Genomic DNA, 23141 nt, shown 5'->3' with positions numbered 1-23141 from the left:
CCCTTTGCAAAGATGAGACCTGCCAGTGCCATGGATTGTTCTAAATCATCATCTGGGAAGACCAGGTGATGTCAATCTCAAAGGTTTTAAATGCCCAGACTCATCTGACCTTGCCCCGACAATCAGCACCATGGGTTCTTTTAAGCAGTTGTCTAGAAATCTGAAACTGAAAATAGTTGACGCTCACAATTGTGGACAAGACAATTAGAAGATAGCAAAACATTTTCAGATGTCAATATCCTCTGTTCGGAATGTAATTAAGAAATAGCAGTCATCAGGAACAGTGGAATATAAAGTAAGATCTGGAAGACCAAAGAAAAATATCAGACAGATCAGCTAGCAGGATTGTGAGAAAAACTATTCAAAACCCACGTTTGACTGCACAATCCCTCCAGAAAGATCTGGCAGACACTGGAGTTGTGGTACACTATTCCACTATAAAGAGATACTAGTACAAATATGGTATTCATGGAAGAGTCATCCGAAGAAAACCTCTTCTACGTCCTCACCACAAAAATCAGCATTTGGAACTTTGCAAATGAACATATAGACAAGCCTGATGCATTTTGGAAACAAGTTCAGTGGACCGATGAGGTTAAAATTCAACTTTCTGGTCGCAATGAGCAAAGGTACGTTTGGAGAAGAAGGAGAACAGAATTTAATGAAAAGAACCTCTGTCCAACTGTTAAGCATGGGGGTGGATCAATCATGCTTTGGGGTTGTATTGCAGCCAGTGGCACAGGGAACATCTCACGGGTAGAAGGAAAAATGGATTCAATAAAATTTCAGCAAATTTTGGATGCTAACTTGATGCCATCTGTGAAAAAGCTGAAGTTAAAGAGAGGATGGCTTCTACAAATGGATAATGATCCTCGAAATCCACGGGGGATTACATCAAGAGGCGTAAACTGAAGGTTTTGCCATGGCCTTCACAATCTCCTGACCTCAACATAATTGAAAATCTATGGATAGATCTTAAAAGAGCAGTGCATGACAGACAGCCCAGAAATCTCAAAGAACTGGAAGACTTTTGTAAGGAAGAATGGGTAAAGATACCTAAAACAAGAATTGAAAGACTCTTGGCTGGCTACAAAAAGAGTTTACAAGCAGTGATACTTGCCAAAGGGGGCAGTACAAGATATTAACTCTGCAGGGTGCCCAAACGTTTGCAGACGCCAATTTTTTGTTTTCTGTTATTTTGAAAGTGTAAATGATGGAAATAAAATCTAACTTTTGTTGACATATTATAAAAATGTCTAATCTGTAATTTGATGCCTTTTGGAGATTTTTCCATCTTTCCTTGGCTTCTTTATGCACATTAATACAAATTTTTACCTGGGGTGCCCAAACTTTTGATCCCCACTGTATGTGATGTGAATGAATCAGCACCATGTGTTATTTCTTTACAACACAGACATCTTTGTTTGTGACATTTACAACTTCCTTTTTTCAGAGCATTGGCAAAAATGTGGCTTTTGATAAACTAGGCAACCACCAAACGCACTAAGCTGACCATGACTTTTTGTGTATTACCTGTAACGCACCTGTTTTAATAGATGCAAAAAGACAAGAACGTTTTGGCCACATTGGCGTTGCACTGGACTATTTTTTCTTTTGAGTTACCAAAAATGCAGGTGCTTTCCTGTTTGTTAACCTCCATTGCTTCGGGAGACCACCTTGTTAAAGAATGTAGGGGTTCTAAATAATATTTATCATCCGTAATTTGTTATTAAATTGGTGATAACGTTTCCACCATCTTCTTGGTTGAGAGATCTATGTTTAGGCAGTAGGTTAAGTTCTCTGATAAGTGTCGCTCTCTTGAGGCGGCCTATGTAGCTGAGCCCTCTGAGGTGAGGATGCTGGAGTAGCTTGGTGCGGGGACATAGTATTTACCTCACTTGCAGGAAAAAGCCCAGCGCCTTGATTTTTACTAAGCAAATGTATTTTGAGTTGGAGAACCAGTCTCAAGCTCTTAGCTCACCTAGTTCAGTAGCAGAAAAGGTCCCCGACTGTGTTGAGTATCCGCTCAAGTGTGAACAATGTTCTTTTGTTTGTGGTTGAGATTGCAGAGCAGTTTCAAGCTTTTTATACCATGCTTTACTGTAGCCAATCTCAGTATACTGATCTGTTACTGCCTTAGGTTTAGAAGATGTCTCCTGTTCAACTTTACTGCTGGAATCTCTGGAGTTATTGGAGCTGAAATCACCTGGTCTTGACAGGATACCTGCTAAGGTGTATAAGAAGTACCCAAGATTGGTCCAACCAAGACCTATGCTAAAGCCTTGTGCATTGATAGACTGCCCTACTCTTTTTATGATGCCACTTTCATGGTCCTTCTTAAGCCGGGTGAAGGGGGGCACCAGAGGAATATGGGTCATACAGACCAATTTCCCTGCTCAATGTAGATTACAAAATATTTGCTAAGATTATGGCAACCCGCTTGAATAAAGTAATTTTAGGGGTGATGCACAGGTACCATGTGGGCTTTATGCCAGGACACTCATCCTCTGACAATTTTAGGCATACTTAGGTGCTGGTACAACTGAGCCTTGTCTAGCATCAGGAGTGGGCCTTGACCTGTCTCGATACTGCCAAGGTGTTTGATTCCATGGAGTGTAATTATCTACCATGGGTCCTTCTTAAAATTGGCTTAGGTCTGATTTTTCTCCAGTGGGTGGTGATACTCTATCAGACTCCTTGGGCAAATGTGTTGTTCCACAAATTTTAATCAACCTTTTTTGATTTGTATGTGCAGACAAGGCAAGGTAGTCCACTGTTACTGTTGTTATTTGCATTGGTAATTGAGCCTCTGGCCCTTCGACAGAATGATTCCATCACTAATGATATCCAGATTGGGCCAGGACTGACAAAGTGGGCCTATAAGCCGATGATTAAATTCTAAAAATACTGATATACTTGGCAGAGAACATGGCCCTGTCCTAAATGGACCTGTTGTCAATTCTCTTGTTGGTTTTGGGGCAATCCACTTGGCTCCGTTTGTTTTCTTTTAACACAGTTATATGCATGATTAAGAACTTTTTCCGGATAGTTCTTCTTTTGAAACCATTCTCTAAGTGTCTGGGATTGTTTTCTGAAGTGGAGGCATCTATTGCGGCCATAAGGGGGTTGGGGGAAGGGGAGGTTTAACAAAGCAATTTTTTGCACCGGGGCCTTGTGGTTTCAAGCTATGCCCCTGAGGTAGAGGTAATGAATGTGGTTGCATTGTGTGAGATACTTAGAAAATCAATTTTCTCAGAACTGTAGTTCTGAGTGAACTTTAGACCCCAGGTATATATCTATAGTTTTAAGAAAAAATATTTTTTTAGGATCATTCTTCAGAGCAACTGGCATATTTTTCAACAAGATGCCTTTTTACAAAGCAGTCTTCTGAAGCAACCAAGATTAACATAGAGGAGAGCATCCACCTCGAAAAGCATGCTAGCTTCTAGCCAAATAAAACAACAATGCAGCAAAAAATTGCAATGCAACATTTTTGGTAAACTTTTGAAAACAGGAAGTTACAAATGTCACAAAGAAAGATGTAAGTGCTGTAAAGAAATAACACATGGTGCTGATTCATTCACATCATGCAGCACTGAAGAAATGTTCAATATTGAACACCATCTTACTGCCAGTCTAGATATGTCATTTATTTGATTCAATGCTGCTTCTCACCGCAATATGTGAGTCCAACCACACAAGCACTACATACAAGGCGTAATAAACATAGGAAGAACATAAAAAGCACATTTATGTAACATGGTCTATCAAGGCATTGTTCTGCGGTGAGCCCAATCAGTATCATTCCAATAGATTTTCTATAAGAGGATCTTACAATTACATTTAAAGTTATTGAAAGTTACTGTATTTAGATGTACAAATTGAGCACTCTGTCACCAAATGGTCTCAATGAGGTGTCTGAAATAATATGAACGGTCTTTTCTTTTATTCTGACATCTTCATTGTGTCCGTTCTGCTTTCTTACTGTAATGCTACTCCTTACATCTGAACTAGATTGTAATCTGCATATACGCACAAGCTATAATGTATTTTAAGTTATAAATGTAATTTTTTTTTGTTCATAGTTATCCCAAGAATGACTTGCTGCATAAGATAATGAAGTACTTACCTTGCTCCAGTTCGGTCAATATTAAAGCCATTGGGTTTAGTCAGTTTCTGACTAGCCTGGTTCCGTGCATACTCCTTTGTGCTGCAGTGCATGGCCACCACGCCCCCTCCCATAGGCTTGCATTGAGGGGACAGAGCTTGACGTCATGAGGGGGCGGAGCCATGACATCACGATACTCTGGCCCCTGTATCATGAGTCCTCATGCACGGAGAAAACTTAGCTCCATGCAGTGATGACTCGGGGGTCTGCAAGACCAGACATCTATCCAAAGGATAGGGGATAAAATGTCTAGGGTGGAGTACCCCTCTAAACACTGTTATTCAGGCTGTGCACTCACTACTTTACATTGTAGCAGAGGGTAATTTCTTCAGTGTTATCACATAAAAAGATAGAAGAAAATAGTCACAAATATGTAGTGCAGGAGACACTGATTATAATGATACTCACCCTCACCAGATCCGTCACTTCGGCCGTTCTTATTCCATTGCAGGATTGGGGCACAGGCAGAGCTTCAGGAGCACGCTGACATCACAGCTGTTGCTTTCTCATTTCACCAGTGTTCAGAAGATTAATGTACTCCTTTCAATGATGAGAGTGGAGGGAGTTGTATGCGGCCTTAGCCAATCAGGGAGGAGCTGCGAGCTTCTGAGCAGCGTGGATGCAGGATACTTCAGGGAGCAAGAATCAGCCATGATGTCATCAAGCTCTGCCCATGCTCCAAGCCTGCAACTGAATAAGAAACATAACGGTGGAACAGAGTTACGGATCTGGCAGAGTAAGTACCATTTAATTCAGTGTTACCCGCATTACAAGCCTATTCCAACAGGTTGTGCTAGTGACATTGATGACGGTTTTCCTTTACCAAAGTTTAAAATCCAAAGGATAGGGGATAACATGTCTGGGACCCCCCTTGATCTTGGCCCGGCAACCTGGTGTTCTAATCATTTATGTTTAGAATGTCCACCTTGCTAGGCTTTGGAGGGTTGTGGTCCTCATGCCCCCCTCCATTAATGTCTTTGAGAGGGGGCGTGATGGCCGTGGTCACTTGTAACCCGGAACAGAATGGAGTTTGCTCCATGCAGAGGATTACTGGGATGCCGGGATGTAGACTGACAGGATAGGGGATAAGATGTCTAGGGGTGGAGTACTCCTTTAAGTAAAAATAAGAAGATAACTCATACAGATACAGCAAGTCCTTACGTTTAAAAGTAATAAAGATCTGATGGAAGCTGTAAATCACTGTCTATGTAGAGGACAGGAGTTTCTTCAGTCCTGTACAGTATACACAGTGTCCCAAAAAAGTTAAATGGAGCCGCCCTTATCTGGTGTCCAAAGGAGAAGATAACCCTGGCACAGGTAAAGAGTAGTACAGAACATGTAATACCTCCCTGTACTGTAAAAAGAGCTAACAGACACCAGTCAGTGCATGCACTTCAGTAATACAGGTGCTTTACCAGTGAATGCCCATTCTCGTTTGTCAGATCTTCCAGCTATTGACACGTTTCGCAGTTCTGGAGTGTCTGTAGAATTGTATGTTAAGTTTGGGTTCAAGTTACAATTGTCCAGAAAAGACCACTGTATGTGGAAAATATTGTAACCAGAGGCCACTGTAAGTTTAGGGATCACTGTATTCACATTCGACCAAGAAGGAGGCCCTGTAGGGGATAGTATAGGACCGGAGGGGCACATGACAGGTGGGGATTATGCTAAGAAGGGATTAATGGATGGGGGTTAAGGGCAGGGCAAGGGGAGGAGTCAGGAGAGGGGTTAAAAGGCCAGGTCTAGGTGGAGAGTCGACAGTCGGCGCGTGGCCAGAAGAAAGTGCCCGCCCGCCCTTTTTTCTTTTTTCGGTTGAGTTGTCGCAGCAGCGGGGTCAAGTGAGGGATCTGGAGGCACCATTGGACGGCATGATGACCGTATTGGATGGAGTGTGGAGGTGGACTGGGAGCGGTTCCAGGTGGTCATGGGCAGAGGAAGTTTTGTGGGCTTCACAAATGGTACTCCTGGGCAGGTGAGCTACGTCTAGGAATAAGTGAAGCCCCACCCAATTTTGGTTCAACAACGGTGGCTTCAGGTTCTTCTCCTGCGCTAGGAATAAGTTATAAGTTGTTGTTGGTTGTGTTTATATGTATGATGTTCATACAACGGTTATGTTTACAATGTTTTAATTGGTTATTTAATAAAGTGGGCTGCTGTGGCCTTTTTGTACCAACACTGTGTCTTGTCTTCCTTAAGGAAAAGGGAGGTATTGGGGGGGGGGGAGGAGTAAGTAATGGTGTAAGTGGTTGGTTAAAAAGGTACCTGCAGCTATAATATCCCCTAGTCATGTAATTCTGACATCATGATCTTCACTTAACCAACCACAAAACACATTTTGTAGCAGGCTTCTGCATAAGTACTTTATAAAGCTTTTTAATTTTTCAAAATAGCAATGGGGGAAAACAAAAGCTAAGCCTCGGAGAACCCCTTTAAACACTTTCATCAAGTTTTTCTAAATTATATTTAGTCTCCAAACACAGATTCTTTGTATCTTTAACAGAAGCCAATCCATTATGTGTCTCCAATCCGAAAGGCTTTCATGTTAAATTGACATCAATAAGATAATTGAGATGCGAGTGAATTCATACTCTTGCCCAATAATGTGAATGCATCTCATTTCTGCTGCAAATAATGAAACTAAATTACTTTCCCTCAGTTCAGTACAAAATAATAACACACATTTATCTTGCGTTCTGTGGAGTTCTTTACACAACAATAAACTTGGGATAACAAACTATGCAGCCGATGATGCTTCAGAATTGCATAATATGGAATGGATTTTTAAGGAAGGCAAATCATTATCTCCTTTGTATGAAAGGGAATATTGCATCAATGCTGTGCGGATATATGGATCTTTAATAATGACAAATGATATGTAATAATGCACTTTATGAATTGTAATTGTAATAACATTTTATTATTTACTAACCACTAAAACCACTAAAAGAAGCTGTGAAAACCTGAAAAACATTATCCAGCCAGAAGTGTAGTTTTTGGAGTCAAGAAAAATCAGGAGAAACCCAATCCCTAATTATTAAAAGCAAAAAAGCTGCACTCCAGAGGTGGCAAATAGAGATGAGCGAACTTACAGTAAATTTGATTCGTCGCGAACTTCTCGGCTCGGCAGTTGATGACTTTTCCTGCGTAAATTAATTCAGCCTTCAGGTGCTCCGGTGGGCTGGAAAAGTTGGATACATTCCTAGGAAAGAGTCTCCTAGGACTGTATCCACCTTTTCCAGCCCACCGGAGCACCGGAAAGCTGAACTATCGTATTTATCGGCGTATAACACGCACTTTTTAGGCTAAAATTTTTAGCCTAAAGTCTACCTGCGTGTTATACGCCGATAAGCCGCTGCAGTTCAATGATTTAAAGCGGGCGCTTTAAATCAATGAACTGCAGCGGCTTTGCAGGTGCAGAGACAGCCAGCTCTGCCGGCTTCTCTGCCCCTGCCTGCCCTGGGGTCTAGAGCCCGGCTGCCGGCCCTTCTCTCCCCCTGGCTATCGGCGCCGCTGCCCGTTCTTTCCCCCTGACTATCGGTGCCGGCACCGATAGCCAGGGGGAGAGAAGCGGCGCCGGCAATGGGGCAGCGGCGCCGACAGCCAGGGGGAGAGAAGGGGCAGCGGCACCCATTGCCGGCGCCGCTGCCCTGTTGTCTCCCCCCATCCCCGGTTGCATAATTACCTGTTGTCGGGGTCGGGTCCGCGCTGCTTCAGGCCTCCGGCGTGCGTCCCCTGCGTCGTTGCTATGCGCTGCACGGCGCGGCGCATGACGTCAGTGCGCCGCGCCGTGCATAGCAACGACGCAGGGGACGCACGCCGGAGGCCTGAAGCAGCGCGGACCTGACCCCAACAACAGGTAATTATGCAACCGGGGATGGGGGGAGGCAACGGGGAAATGGCGCCGGCAATGGGTGCCGCTGCCCCTTCTCTCCCCCTGGCTGTCGGCGCCACTTCTCTCCCCCTGGCTATCGGCGCCGGCACCGATAGTCAGGGGGAGAGAACGGGCAGCGGCGCAGATAGCCAGCAGGAGAGAAGCGGCGGCAGCAGGGCTCTAGACCCCAGGAAAGGCAGGGGCAGAGAAGCGGGCAGCGACGGCCTCTCTCCCCCTGCCTTTCCTGGGGGTGTATCAGGGTGTACACGCGCACCCTCATTTTACCATGGATATTTGGGTAAAAAACTTTTTTTACCCAAATAGCCTTGGTAAAATGAGGGTGCGTGTTATAGGCCGGTGCGTGGTATACCCCAGTAAATACGGTAATTTATGCAGGAAAAGTCATCAACTGCCGAGCCGAGAAGTTCGTGACGAATCGAATTTACTGTAAGTTCGCTCATCTCTAGTGGCAAAAAAGAGTGTTCTTTTATTCACCCATCAAGTAGAAAAAATGCGACAATTCAGGCCTTTCTCAAGGCTTGAGAAAGGCCTCATGGTGAGGCTGAAACGTCGCATTTTTTGTACTTGATGGGTGAATAAAAGAACACTTTTTTTTTGCCACCTTTGGAGTGCCACTTTTTTGCATTTGATGTTTATGGACGGTTATGGAATCTGAACCTGAAGAGCAGAGCACCCATCTGCGACTAAGTCATTTTTACAGTGCAGGTTCCCCTTTATCACTAGTGTTTTCAATCCCTTATTATGATGGCCCATAGGTCTCTGATAAGCCCCTGACTATTATGAGTAATTTGTAGTATTAACCTCTAGCCCCACTACAGTTCCTCCCCTGAGGGAAAATAAAACAGATTATAAATGTTTACTCTGCAGAGATATAATCATGTTATACAAAGCTTGCTCCATTAACCCCTTAAGGACGCAGGGTTTTTCCGTTTTTGCACTTACATTTTTTCCTCATCACCTTCTAAAAATCATAACGCTTTCAATTTTGCACATAAAATTCCAAATGATGGCTTATTTTTTGCGCCACCAATTCTACTTTGTAGTGACATTAGTCATTTTACCCAAAAATCCATGGCGGAACGGAAAAAAAATTCATTGTGCAACAAAATTGAAGAAAAAATGTCATTTAGTAAATTTTGTGGGCTTCCGTTTCTACGCGGTGCATTTTTCGGAAAAAATAACACCTTATCTTTATTCTGTAGGTCCATACGGTTAAAATGATACCCTACTTATATAGGTTGGATATTGTGGTACTTTGGAAAAAAAATCATAACTACATGCAGAAAAATTTAAGAATAAAAATTCTCATCTTCTAACCCCTATAACTTTTTTATTTTCCCGCGTATTGGCCGCTATGAGGACTAATTTTTTGTGCCGCGTTCTGAAGTTTTTATTGGTACCATTTTTGTATTGATCAGACTTTTTGATCGCTTTTTATTAATTTTTTTCATGATATAAAAAGATGTTATTTTGGATTTTGGCATTTTTTTGCGCGTACGCCATTGACCGTGCGGTTTAATTAACGATAAATTTTTATAGTTCGGACATTTCCGGACGTGGCGATACCACTTATGTTTATTTTTATTTACACAGTTTTTTTTTTTATGGGAAAAGGGCGGTGATTCAAACTTTTATTAGGGAAGGGGTTAAATGACCTTTGTTAACTTTTTTTTCACTTTTTTTTTGCAGTGCTATAGGTGATGAGATGGTTCATAAAGTTTAGGCAGCTTGTTGATTTGTATGAGGCAACGAAAATCTATCTGCCCCTCTCTGATGAAATGCTCAATAACATGAATAGGAGGTTTATATATTGTAAGATCCTTCTCAGTGAGAACACCAAAGCACTGCACTCCTGTCTGTCCGCAATGCTGATGTGACTAGCAGTTGCCAGTGGTACGCTATGGTATAAGCAATTCACACTCACGCAGTCCGTCCTCTCTCTCTGAGTGCAAGGATGAAATGAGCAGCAGCAAAATGGCTGCCGATTATATAGGGCTGTGACATCACAGGGGTCAATGAATGCTGATAGTCAAATCGAATATTTCATGAAATTCGTAAGGAATTCGGGTTCGTCAGCTTCGATTCGCTCATCCCTACTTTTCTGTGCAAAACACACTGTTTTCTGTCCCTCTCTCTGTGCAACAGAACTCTGACTTGACTAGTGACTTGACTAGGTGAATCGCTGCTGGAAAAAGCTTTTCTGTGCAACACACAGCGCTGTCTGTCCCTATCAATCTCTCTGCAGTGAAAGGCTGAAGTGACTGGCCGCAATATGGCTGCTGATTATATAGGGCTGTGACATCACAGGGGTGACTGGCTGCTGATAGGCTGCATGTGATTCAGGGTACCCAAGCCTACCCTATTTCCTGCCTTCCCAGGATTCCTTGCCCCATGTCCTCACATGTGGATCTGCCATTTTAGATGCCCTGCAGCCTGGACCACACTAAATGGAGTTTAATGAAGCGATTTGCGGGATAGAATTGTGACAATATTCGCATTCGTTGCGAATCAAATTTTTCCTGAAATTCGGAACAAATTTGGATTAGTCAGATTCGATTTGCTCATCCCTAATAACAATGAAGCACTAGACAGTACAAAAGCATAAAACACAGAGAAAAACAGCTTAAACCACCATCCCAACCCAACCAATGAGCAGGGACAATGCAATTATATCATTTTCAAAGCCATAATATACATCTATTTTACACAGATTCAAGGATTTTTGAGAAACCAACCGGCAGCAAACAGAAGTGATTGGAAATGTTCTATAAAGGTAATTTTTTTTTAATGTAACCTACCTGCGGTGTAATAGCACAACGCACCCCGTGTGCTCTATATATAATTGTGAAATCCATTATACTTCTATATAACCTGCAAAGCTTGGAAACTGGGAAATGATCAAAAACCTTGGAAAGATCTACTAAGCATTTGAGCCCCTATATAAAGATAGAACACACAAAAGCCGAGATATTTTTAGATTCCAATGAGCAAGAGTCTTATGTGATTTACGACAAGAAGCTTTTAGTGGATACAATGGAGAAAGTCTAGTAACAACACTTCGTTACCATGCTCTATACTTTATATTCATACTTTTCTGGAGAGAATAAATTATCAAGACAAGAGACACAGAATCTACAAGTCTGATCTAGAGAAGTTGCTTTAGTGCTATGGGTACAACAGGTTCGCCCAGTTATTTGGAGGATGGGAACTTTTGTTTAGTGGTTGCCAACTGGCCTTTGGGTAACGAAAATCCACAGTAGGCGAACACATTGAACACACCACACATCAAAGACATGAATTAAACCCTCCACTTTCTTGAATGCCTAAAATCATCTTAACTAGGGAAGGGTTACATAGAAAAAAGGGGTCCCTCCCATTAAATGGATTTCCCAAAATAAGAACAAAATGGGTTTGAGCTGCCATACCAAACGCAACCAACAGAAGACTACAGTGACTGCTGTGTTCATACGGATTATTACACACACACAAAAGCAATGATTTTAGGGAAGAACATCTCTTTTTTATAGTGTCATAGGAAGGTGCTATATAGTGATGATCTGGACTCAGGAGCTGTGCTCCTGCCATGTCTAGTGGGTGTTATTTCTAACACAGATCACAGGGGATCAACAGGGCTAGCCAGCCACAAAGCAATCCATGACATCACAATAGACTTTTTCTAAGGGACTACTACTATCAGCTACCCTGGACTACTACACTCATCATCCTCACAGGTACCACACAGGGATGTACACACATAAATGTGGCGTCGTTGAGGGCAATTTGTGCATTAAACTTTTTCGTGACGCCAGGGCGTGGTTGACCTATACACCACCCGAGGTAGGTCAGCTTCACCTGTGCCATGCACGGGGCAAATAATTACTCCGACGCAAGGTTACAGTTAACCGGCTTGCTTTACTGAGGTTGAAAAGATGGTACAATCTTTTATAGCTCAGATTAGCGTGAAGGAGTTTCAGGGCAAACTTATGGAAGCTTATCGGCTTGCTGGGACCTATAGTTGATTATGCTGTATATGATTGGCTTGACTTATGTGCAGCCCACGTTAGACTTTAGTGACTTGGACTTGACTAACTTGCTAGATTTGACTTGAATTATATCCCCAAGACTTTAGGCTTACCGCAAGGCTTTGACTTTCACCTGGGTAGTGGTGTTAACTGGTAGTAGATGCGTGGTTGGTAGACTAGGCCTAAGGCCTCCTTCAGGATCACCTCACAGACAGACTTTACTCCTCACCAAACTGTATCTCAGCATGCACTAGACCGAACGCTAAACTCTAGCCACAGTATATAAAGGGACAATTTAGAGCCTTCCCATATGGCAGATAAGTCACATGTTCACCTCTGCATGCCCTAACAACAAGGTCCATGATAACAGGATTATTAAAGTAACAAGTGCATAGAAAATACAAATACATTAACTATTGCATACCTTTGCATAATTCTGTAGATCATAGAGAGTCTCAAAGAGAGAGGGCCCAAGACAGACACTGAAGCAGCATCTGCCACACAGGATGGGCTGGAGTACAGAAGAACACGTGATTCTGTACTGGATCACCACTTGAGCCCCTGACCTTTCATGCCCTATTGACACTGAAAATACAGCATATCAAATGAAAGAACAGACTTCTCTGGCAGCAGAGGCTGTACTTGGAAACTGCACTCGTGTTGGAGTTATGTATTTCAACAACTCAAAGTTGGAAGGAAACAATATAGTGGGACACTGCAGCTGTGTTTGTAGAGGAACTTCCAGCAAGAGTTTAAAGGGGTACTCTGCCCCTAGACATCTTATCCAAAGGATAGGGGATAAGATGTCTGATCACGGGGGTCCCGCCGCTGGGGACCTCCGCATTCTACCATGCTGCACCAACCTGTAATGGTTTCTGGAACCGCTGGAGGCCCTGAGGCTAATACCATCCTGACCACGGGGACGGAAGATCGTGACGTCACGACTCCGCCCCCATGTGACATCACACCCCAACCCCTCAATGCAAGTCTATGGGAGGGGGCGTGACAGCCGACCAAACACCCGCACACCACCGACCCTGCCAGTATGCCCGGAAACCCCCACTGCCAGTTGCATCCGTATACAGCTCCAAATCACAACTGGACACCAACCCTGCCATGACCACCGCCCGCCCGTTGTAATGCTCCAAAAAGGACTGCCACACCACAAAGTCAGCCCTCACAACCGCCGACAACCGCGCGTAATGGTGAGGCCACCGAACGCCCGAGGTGACAGCCGCCAACCTCCAACAGAACACCAGCCCCATAGGCATGGTGCGACATGCAAAATTCAAACGACCCAACAGAGACTGCAAATCCTGCAACTGCAACTTACGAACAGCCGAAGCCACCGCCGCCTGCAGTTCCGACAACTTGTCAGAGGGTTGCTGGCACTCCAAGGCTACAGTATCTATCACAATCCCCAGAAACTTGATCTCGGTAGCCGGACCCTCAGTCTTATCGGGCGCCAATGGGATCCCAAACAAACGGGCCATCCTCTCCATTGTCTGCAACAATATACCACATAACGCTGAACCACCCGGCCCCAAAAACAAAAAATCATCTAGGATAGTGGAGCATCAACGCAACCTGAGCCTCGGACCTCACCACCCTTTCCAAAAACGTGCTAAAACTCTCAAAATAAGCACACGAAATTGAACAACCCATTCAGAGACATAAATCCACAACCCCCCCCCCCCCCCCCCGCAACTACAACCCAGGAGATGGAAACTATCCGGATGTACCGGCAACAACAGAAATGCTGCTTCAATATCGGTCTTGGCCAACAGGGCCCCTGACCATATTTCCACACCCAACCTAACGCCTCATCGAACGAGGTGTACGACACCGCACAAAGCTCCGGGTCAATTCCATCGGTCACCGACGATCCCCCGGGTGGGAGAGATGGTGGATGAGGCGGAACTTGTTAAGGTCCTTCTTCAGGACCAACCCCAAGGGGAATAGACACAAGTCATGCAAAGGCAGCAAAGCAAACGGCCCTGCCATACGGTCTAGCGCCACCTGCCATAACAGCTTTTTCTACCATAACCTCCGGGTGCGTCATTGCCGTAGCCAAATTGCGCACCCCCACACCCTTCCACACCCCACACAAATCCTAAAACCCAACGAAAACCCCTCTCCAAGCAACTCCGCAGCCCACCTATTTGGGTACCGTGCGAGGAACAGCAGCATCTCTGCTAACCTCACCGGCATCGCTCCTCTTCTGGTCAGCCTCTCCAGCCCCTTTTCACTTGCCCCGGCGGAAGCAGCATGACAAACCGTGAGTGCCCCCACAGCTCATGTTTAAAGCGGCACTCCGCTCCAAATCTACACTGCCCCTCATTGAACTGCCAGCAGCACCCTTTTCCCCCTCCCGCCGACCGCCCGGAGCCTTGGCGCGGACTGCCTGCCCCCTGACCTAGAACCAGACATGAGGCGCATCCAAAGACTTATGTCCTTATGGCCCCAGCGCAAGGCTGGGCGCACAGCCTTCCTCTGACAGAACTGCTCGTCATAACGGAGCCAAGCATTACCCACATACACCCTGTAAGCCTCACCCACCGAATCCAAATAACAAAACAGAGCCGAGCAGTTCTCAGGCGCCTTCTCCCCCACAACACTCGCCAGAATGGCAAAAGCCTGAAGCCAATTAGAGAAAGTGTGCGGAATCAGCTGATACCGCCTCCGCTCCTCCTCCTCCTTCCAGACGGTCCAGGGCGATCCACCACCGACTCCAAAAAATGCAACATGTGAATATAGCTTCTGGCAAGGAGTATAACTACTATATATCCATATCCCACAGTGATACAGCAGCAGTATACAGATAAAGCAGGGAGGGGAGGTGTATGGCTATGATATTACCTGATTCCATAGCACAGTGTTTTCCAAACAGTGTGCCAGCTATTGCAAAACTACAACTCCCACCATACCTGGACTGCCAAATAGGTGGAGGCATACTGCTTGGAAAATACTGCCATGGTAATATAGCAGCAGCAGTATACAGATGGAGCTGGGTGGGGAGAGAGTCTATTAGCTGCCACAAGAGATCTGATCAAAATGTTGATGACATCCTGTAGTTCACAGGAAGTCAACTGATCTAGGACAGATACAATAACCCCTTAAGAACTCAGCATTTTCATTTTTTGTAATGACATCAGTCATTTCACCCAAAAATCTACGGCGAAACAAAGAAAAAAAACCTTGTGTGACAAAATTGAAGAAAAAACACCATTTTGTAAATTAAGGGGGCTTCCATTTCCACGCAGTAAATATTTCGGTCAAAAATGACACCTTATCTTTATTCTGTAGGTCCATATGATTAAGATGATACCCTACTTATATAGGTTTGATTTTGTCATACTTCTTGAAAAAATCATAACTACATGCAGGAAAATTAATACGTTTAAAAATGTCCTTCTGACCCCTATAACTTTTTTTTTTTCCGCATATGAGGCGGTATTAGGGCTAATTTTTTTGTGCTGTGATCTGAAGTTTTTATCTGTACCATTTTTGTTTTGATCAGACTTTATGATCGCTTTTAATTCAATTTTGTATGGTATAGAAATTGACCCAAAAAATCGCTATTTTGGACTTTGGAAATTTTTTTTTTTTACGTATTCAGTATTTACGCATGCTGCATTCCACATATGTTTATGTTTATTTTTATTTACATAGCATTGCATTGATCAGTGTTATCGGCGGTCGATTGCTCAAGCCTGGATCTGAGGCTTGGAATAAACGCCGATTGGACACACAGGATCAGCCTGACCGAGCAGCCAGGAATGCTTTCTTTTTTTACTTTAGATGCGTAAAGGGTTAATTCCAGACATCACCGTGATTGGTGATGTCCGGTATTAGCCCCAGGTCCCAGCTACCGTTAGCGGCCAGGACCAACCCATGACCCTGCGTTAGATCCCTGATGTAAGCGCAAGACGTACAGGTACGCCCTGCGTCCTTAAGAGGAAAAAGGAGTTATCCAGTCTTAAAAAAAACATATCCCCTATCTGCAGCATAAGGAATAAGTTTCAGATCATGGCAGGTAAGACTGCTGGGACTTCCCATGATTTCCTACCCGGGCATGAATGAAGTTTGTTGACCACAGCTCGAAACTGCAGCTGACACGCCCCCTCCATACATCTCTATGGGAGAGCTAGAGATGCAGCGTTCGTGTTCATTACCAAATTTCAGGGGATCAAAGCGGTTGACTTGACACTTATACCTTAACCTGCAGATAGGGGATAAGTTTTGTTAGATTTGACTGGTCCTTTAAACACTGATTTCTGTTGGTCAGGCTGGTGATCACATGGCCCGTTAGTGTAATAAATCATAAGGATGCAGCTGTGCTGGAATGAAACAGATGGCACTGTTAGACTGGTAACGTTGAGTGTGCATGTGCATGATAACTGGGCATGCTGGTTGCAGTTTTAGTTTTAATTTAGTTTTAATGCAGTTTTAATTTAGCCAAACAACAAAAACGGCAAAACAATACGTGCCGTATGTAGGTCCCGGGGGTACCGATATATAGCCAAAAACAAAGAGACCCACAATACTAATATTATTTCAAAAAGTATAACAATCTTTATAAGACAATAAAAAACAATTTTAAAAAATAGTAAAAGGCAGAGGATGACCTTACGCAGGAGACAACAAGTGCCAGTGGACCTGGTATGGGTAATGTAGGCATTCAGTCAAGAGCATACATAGTGTAAGACTGGCATAGCTGCATACTTATGATATCGTAACAATAGATATAATATCTAACATACATTGATGTAACATAGGGAGCAGCAATGCAATATAAAACATAAATAGGGACCCAAGATGGGTAATACCTAAAAAGACTACCTGTCATATACCCAAAGGCCAGGAACACCAAGCACCAACACCAACATCTGGAGGGTCACAGTTTAAAGACCACTGTTACAGTGGTGCCCAAACGGTAGCCCTCCAGATGTTGCCAAACTACAACTCTCAGCGTGCCTAGACTGCCCAGGTATGCTGGGAGTTGTAGTTCTGTAACATCTGTCCCTTCAGATTTTGCAATTTTCATGACATTTTTGAAAATTGCTGCTCTACTTTGAAGCCCTCTAAATTTTTCAAAACGTAAAAATATGTCCGTTTTATGATGCCAACATAAAGTGGACATATTGTATTTGTGAATAAAAATTACATTTATTGGGAATCCATTTTCCTTACAAGTAGAGAGCTTCAAATTTAGAAAAATGCAACATTTTCTAAATTTTCATGAAATTTTGGGATTTTTCACCAAAAAAGAATGCAAGTAATGCCGAAAATGTACCACAAAAATAAAGTAGAATATGTCACGAAAAAACTATCCCAGAATCAGAATATTCGGTAAAAGCATTTTCGAGTTATTAATTCGTAAAGCGACAGTGGTCAGAATTGCGAAAAAGGGCTCAATCCTTAAATGGGCACTGTCACCAACTTTATTTTTTGATATGTTGTAGTACTTATGTACTACAACATATCTCTAATATACTTTTATTATTTTTTTTTTTTATACATAAATGGTTTAATTTACATTTGTAAACCGGCCACTAGGGGTCTCCCTCCTAGTGGCCGACTGCAGCCTGGCGTGACGTCACGCCTGAAAAAGGACTGATGCGGCCGGGCATCGGTCCTTTTTCATTCAGCCTGCGCTCGCTCCCTGCCTGTCAATCAGACAGGCAGGGAGCGAGCGCATTGGCTCCCCGGCCACTGGCTGGGAGGCCACTCCTCCCGCACATCGCCGCCGCCGCTGTCCCTGCACGCCAGCTGCCGGACTCTGCAGTAAGTGTAATGAGGGAACGGGGTATGCGGGAGGGGGGTTTGTGATGGTGGGAACGGGGTATGCGGGGGGGGGGGGGTTTGTGATGGAGGGAACGGGGTATGGCGCGGGGGAGGGAGACGGAAGGGACGGGCTAGCGCCGCATGTAACTAATAGTTTATCTACACAGGGTGCCTCCAGCTGTTTCAATACTACAACTCCCAGCATGCCCTGACAGCCAATAGATGTCAGGGCAAGCTGGGAGTTCTAGTGGTGAAACAGCTGGAGGCACCCTGTGTAGATGAACTAAGGGCGGAAGTCCCCCCCCAGCAGGCATCAGTGACGTGGTGCCTGCTGGGGAAGTCTGCCTGGTAGTGAGCACACTGCCAGGCAGACAAAAGGCATTTTTAATATAGTAAAAATAAAAATTAAAAGCAGGGAGGGGGTTAGGGATAGATTGGCAATAGGCAGGGACAGAAAAAAAAAATAGGATGGTGGGAGCTACTCTTTAAGGTGAAAAAGGGCTCCGTCCTTAAGGGGTTAATGATACAGGGCATACACACTGTTCATGGTTTAATCCAGCTGCTTCAGATACAGCCATTAAAGTTTTTTGCGACATCTAAAATCTACAAATATACATGCCGGCTAGCTCATGAGGCTGATCGGGACCTCTGCTGCACAGTTGCGGTGTCTTGATCAGCAGGCATGATCATCCTGTACATCGCCTTTAAACATGACATGGACGACCCTCACTGACATCTCTGTGGATAGCCCGTTGGATGTCTTTCCCATGCTAAAACATGATTCTGGGATTGGAGGTGCTTGATCTTTATCTGTCACTGCTTAAGGGACATGTAGATGTTCTTCTTATGTCACTTATTTAATCAGGGAGGTTGAGGGATACGAGTCATTCGGCTCCTCCAGCTATAAAGTATTTGATCACATTCAGAGCTTTTAGATGGTTCCAATGATTTATTGAGTAGACATGGAGTCTGTAAGAGTTTTGCACTCTAGGTCTTCTCTGGTTTCTGATACATCAAAGGTCCTAAAAACAGTCTGTGTCTAATACAATTCTGAGTAACAAAACATAGGCTAAAACATGACAAGTCTGGCAACCCCAATATTTCATGATAAAACGGAGAAGCTGCGCTCTCGCTTTGTGGAGTCAGGAGTGATTAATGGTATTTTGCTCAAGCCCTTATATCAAGTATCACTTCATTATTCACAGGGTCTTGTCAGCCAAGTGAATACACCGTCATGAAAATTCATAACACAGGTTATGAATTATTACCACATCTATTTATAGAATTCACTTATTCAATCCACGTAACTGGAGATGAGCGAATTTTCCGAACAAAATTTGGTTCGGTCCGAATTCATTCGCAACGAATCGATATTAAAAACGGCTATTGAGAGCCTCAATAGGGGTATAGGACACTTTGGCTTGCTGTAACATGCATAGGGTGTGAGCTGGGTTAGTGAAATAATACTGTTATTCAGTATGACATGCAGATTCTTTTGGAAATTTCTTTCATGCCATGAGAATGTAGTGACAAGAGTTACCTTCCATTCTGGACTTCTTACCTGGCTTTTATGTATCAAAATTATTTATTTAAATCATATTACATTTTATTTCAAAATGTACAGGTCACTTTTCATAAATTATAAAAAGTCTTTAAACAAAGTATACAAACTACAAGGCGATCAGATAAGTGCTAAACATTGTTACATCATGTGCATTACAGACAGAGCTGTAGCTAGCTCTTTTTGCTCCTGAGGCGAGAACTGAAAATTGGGGGAGATTTTTCAAAACCCGTCCAAAGGAAAAGTTGCCCAGTTGCCCATAGCAACCCATCAGATCGCTTGTTTCATGTCTGAAAAGGCCTCTGAAAAATGAAAGAAGTGATCTGATTGGTTGCTATGGGCAACTCAGCAACTTTTCCTTTGGACAGGTTTTGATAAATCTCCCCCATTGTCTTGGGGCACCCCTTGGGGGGGAAAAATTAGCGGGACACCCTTACCGAAATTTTTTTTAAATATGTTTCTTATGTAGATTACAGTACAGTTTTGTGCAGTGACTCACAAATGACATTCACTGTTCAGAGTCATTCTCTTCTTTTTTTCTTCACCATCTGGCACAGGACATCATGATAATCTGTTCCAGCCAAAACTCTTGGGCAGAACCTGCAACACAAACATATTAGTATTAGACTCTGCACTTTTCCAGCATTATCCTCCCCTTTTCCCTACAAATGACACCAGCCTCCTCCAAACACAATGCCACGTGATTATAGTAGTGAAAGAAGGGTGGGGATGCACTACCTGAAGTTGAGTAGGCCTTTGTCAGCGCTGCCCCTACTCCTTCCCTCCATCCACATCATTCTGCTGAGGGTCCAGGGAGAATCCAGAGTCCAGAGCTGCTCCACAGGAGAGGGAGGATAAATGAGGATTGGAGCTGTAGCATCACCCATCCCGGCACTGCACACAGACTTCCCTCCCGCCTGCGTATATGAGGGGAGTACTATGAGCAGTATCTAGGCCCTTGAGACTTTAACAGGAACAAAATAGTACACCACTTAGATGTATATATGTGGTATACACTTATAAGGGGAGGACAATGCGCTACAGTATGCTTAAAAAAGTATTTGTGTACAACACCAGCGGTGAGAACTTTTGGCTGGCCTTTCACAGTATCTAGGCCCTTGAGACTTTAACAGGAACAAAGTTGTACAACACTTAGATGTATGTATGTGGTATGCACTTATGAGGGGAGGACAATATGCTCCAGTACGCTTAAAACAGTATTTGTCTACAACACTAGCAGGTGGGTACTTTTGGCTAACCTTTCACAGTATCTAGGCCCTTAAGACTTTATCAGGAACAAAATAGTACACCACTTAGATGTATGTATGTGGTATGCACTTATGAGTAGAGGACAATGCGCTCCAGTATGCTTAAAGGGTACCTTTCATCAAAAAAACATTTGATATATTATAGATTAATGTATGCAGAATAACTTTCCAATAGCCGGTTATTAAAAAATATCCTTCTTTCTATTTAATTTTCCACTTTGAAAAAATGACCACTAGGGGTCTCCCTACCAGTCCTTTTTTATAGATTTCAGACTCATACTGGAGTCCTAAATCTCAGACTGCTGCTGGGACACAGGCAAGCACAGCACTGCCCCCTGGCAGTGAGCAGTGCTGAGTTTGTCTGTGTTCCGGCTGCAGTTTGAGATTTAGGACTCCTGCATGAGTCTGAAATCTATGAAAAAGGACTGGTAGGGAGACCCCTAGTGGTCATTTTTCAAAGTGGAAAATTAAATAGAACGAAGCATATTTTTTTAATAACATGCTATTGGAAAGTTATTCTGCATACATTAATCTATAATATATCAAAAGTTTTTTTGATGAAAGGTACCCTTTAAAAAAGTATTTGTGTACAACACCAGCACTACATACCAGTGCTGCAGCACACAGTCGCTGTGTACTACACCCAAATTTACACTCTCTCTCTCTCAATCTCACTCCCTTCCCTCTCAGTGCTTCTAGGCTGGATTTGTGCTTGAGCTGAATGGCTGCTGTTCTGTGCAACACACTGCTCTCTGTCCCTCTCTTTAATAGAACGCTGTAGTGACTGGGAGGCTCTCAGTAAAAGGAGCCTATACACAGCCCAATTATTGGGAGTACAGACGCAAAAAAAAAAAAATAGCTGGAACGCTCAGAATGTTCACTTCTGTTACCGAATGCAATTTATTTATTTACAAGAGATCAGTGGTGACATTACTAAGAATATTGCCTATCTATTTGTGGTGTCCCAGCACCAATAGCTGTCCTGTGGCTTTGGACTGTCTCGGGCAGCTTGACAGCACAAGGGGTTGGGCCCACCAGAGTTCTACAGTTAAATTAATTGTGTGTGTATTATAATGTCAGATAATATATTTTATTAAATTAATTCTATTATTGTTATGTGTATATGTTTTATTTGTTACTGTACCTTTAATTGAGAGCAGTGAACCCCATGTGACCCTGCCTGCCAATGGCAACCCCAAAAGTCTCCCCTACATAGTGAGGTGTAGGGGAGGAGTTAGTTCACCCTAGTGTGGCTCCTAAGCAACAGCTTAGCTCAGGTGTGCTGTGTGTTATGTGCTCTGAGGAGAGGCCTAGCTCAAATATAATCTCTCAACTGGTCATCCTGCAAGGATTACTCGCAAGGAGGAAGTTCATGCCCCTGCAGACAAGTCTTCAGTACCTTGACAGGACCCTATCTACCAGGATTCAATCTTCCAGTATTAACCCCTTAAAAGGGTACTCCGGCACTTAGACATAGGGGATAGGGGATAAGATGCCTGATCGCGGGGGTCCCGCCACTGGGGACCCCCGTGATCTTGCAAGCAGCACCCCAGTTAAAATCAGTCCCCGGAGCATGTTCACTCCGGGCCTGATTACCGGCGACCACAGGGCCGGCGGCATGTGACCTCACACCTCCGCCCCCTTGTGATGTCACGCTCCACCCCTCAATGCAAGCCTATGGGAGGGGGAGTGACAGCTCTCACACCCCCTCCCATAGGCTTGCATTGAGGATAAGATGTCTAAGCGCTGGAGTACCCCTTTAAGGACCAGGCAAATTTTATTTTTGAGTTTTCGTTTTTTTCCTCCTCGCCTTCTAAAATCCATAACTCTTTTATATTTCCATATACAGACCCATATAAGGTCTTGTTTTTTGCGTGACCAATTGTACTATGTAATGAAACCTCTCGTTTTACCAAAAAATTTATGGCGAACCCAAAGAATAATTTTTGTAGGGAGACATTTTTTATGAAAACCACAATTTTGCACATTTTGGAGGGTTTCGTTTTCACACTGTGCACTTTACGATAAAAATGACATGTGTTCTTTATTATGTGGGTCAATACGATTAAAATGATACCCATGTCTAGGTACTTTTTTTATTTTTGTACCGCTTAAATAAAATCGCCCTATTTTGACCACCTATAATTTTTTCATTTTTCTATATATGGGGTGGTATGAGGGCTCCTTTTTGCGCTGTCATCTGTATTTTTTATCAATACCACATTTGAATATATAAAACTTTTAGATCCCTTTTTATATTATTTTTTCTTGCAATAAAATGTGACAAAAAAAGCTGCATTTTTGGACTTCTTTATTTTTTTTACGTTTATGCCATTCACTGCAGTAGATCATTAACATTAAATTTTGATAGTTCGGACATTTATGCACGCAGCGGTACCATAATGTTATCGGCGATAACCAATATGATTATTTATTTTTTTAT

The 23141-nt window shown here is 43.4% G+C and overlaps 1 long non-coding RNA gene across 2 annotated transcripts in view; it reads right to left on the bottom strand.

The window, feature by feature from the left end:
* Positions 1 to 23141, bottom strand: part of LOC130283058 (uncharacterized) — a 57898-nt gene that overhangs the window by 9868 nt on the left and 24889 nt on the right. The window lies entirely within an intron of this gene.

The sequence above is a fragment of the Hyla sarda genome, chromosome 7, assembly GCF_029499605.1.
Source record: "Hyla sarda isolate aHylSar1 chromosome 7, aHylSar1.hap1, whole genome shotgun sequence".
NCBI lineage: Eukaryota > Metazoa > Chordata > Amphibia > Anura > Hylidae > Hyla > Hyla sarda.
This window is presented reverse-complemented; position numbering and strand designations above follow the sequence as displayed.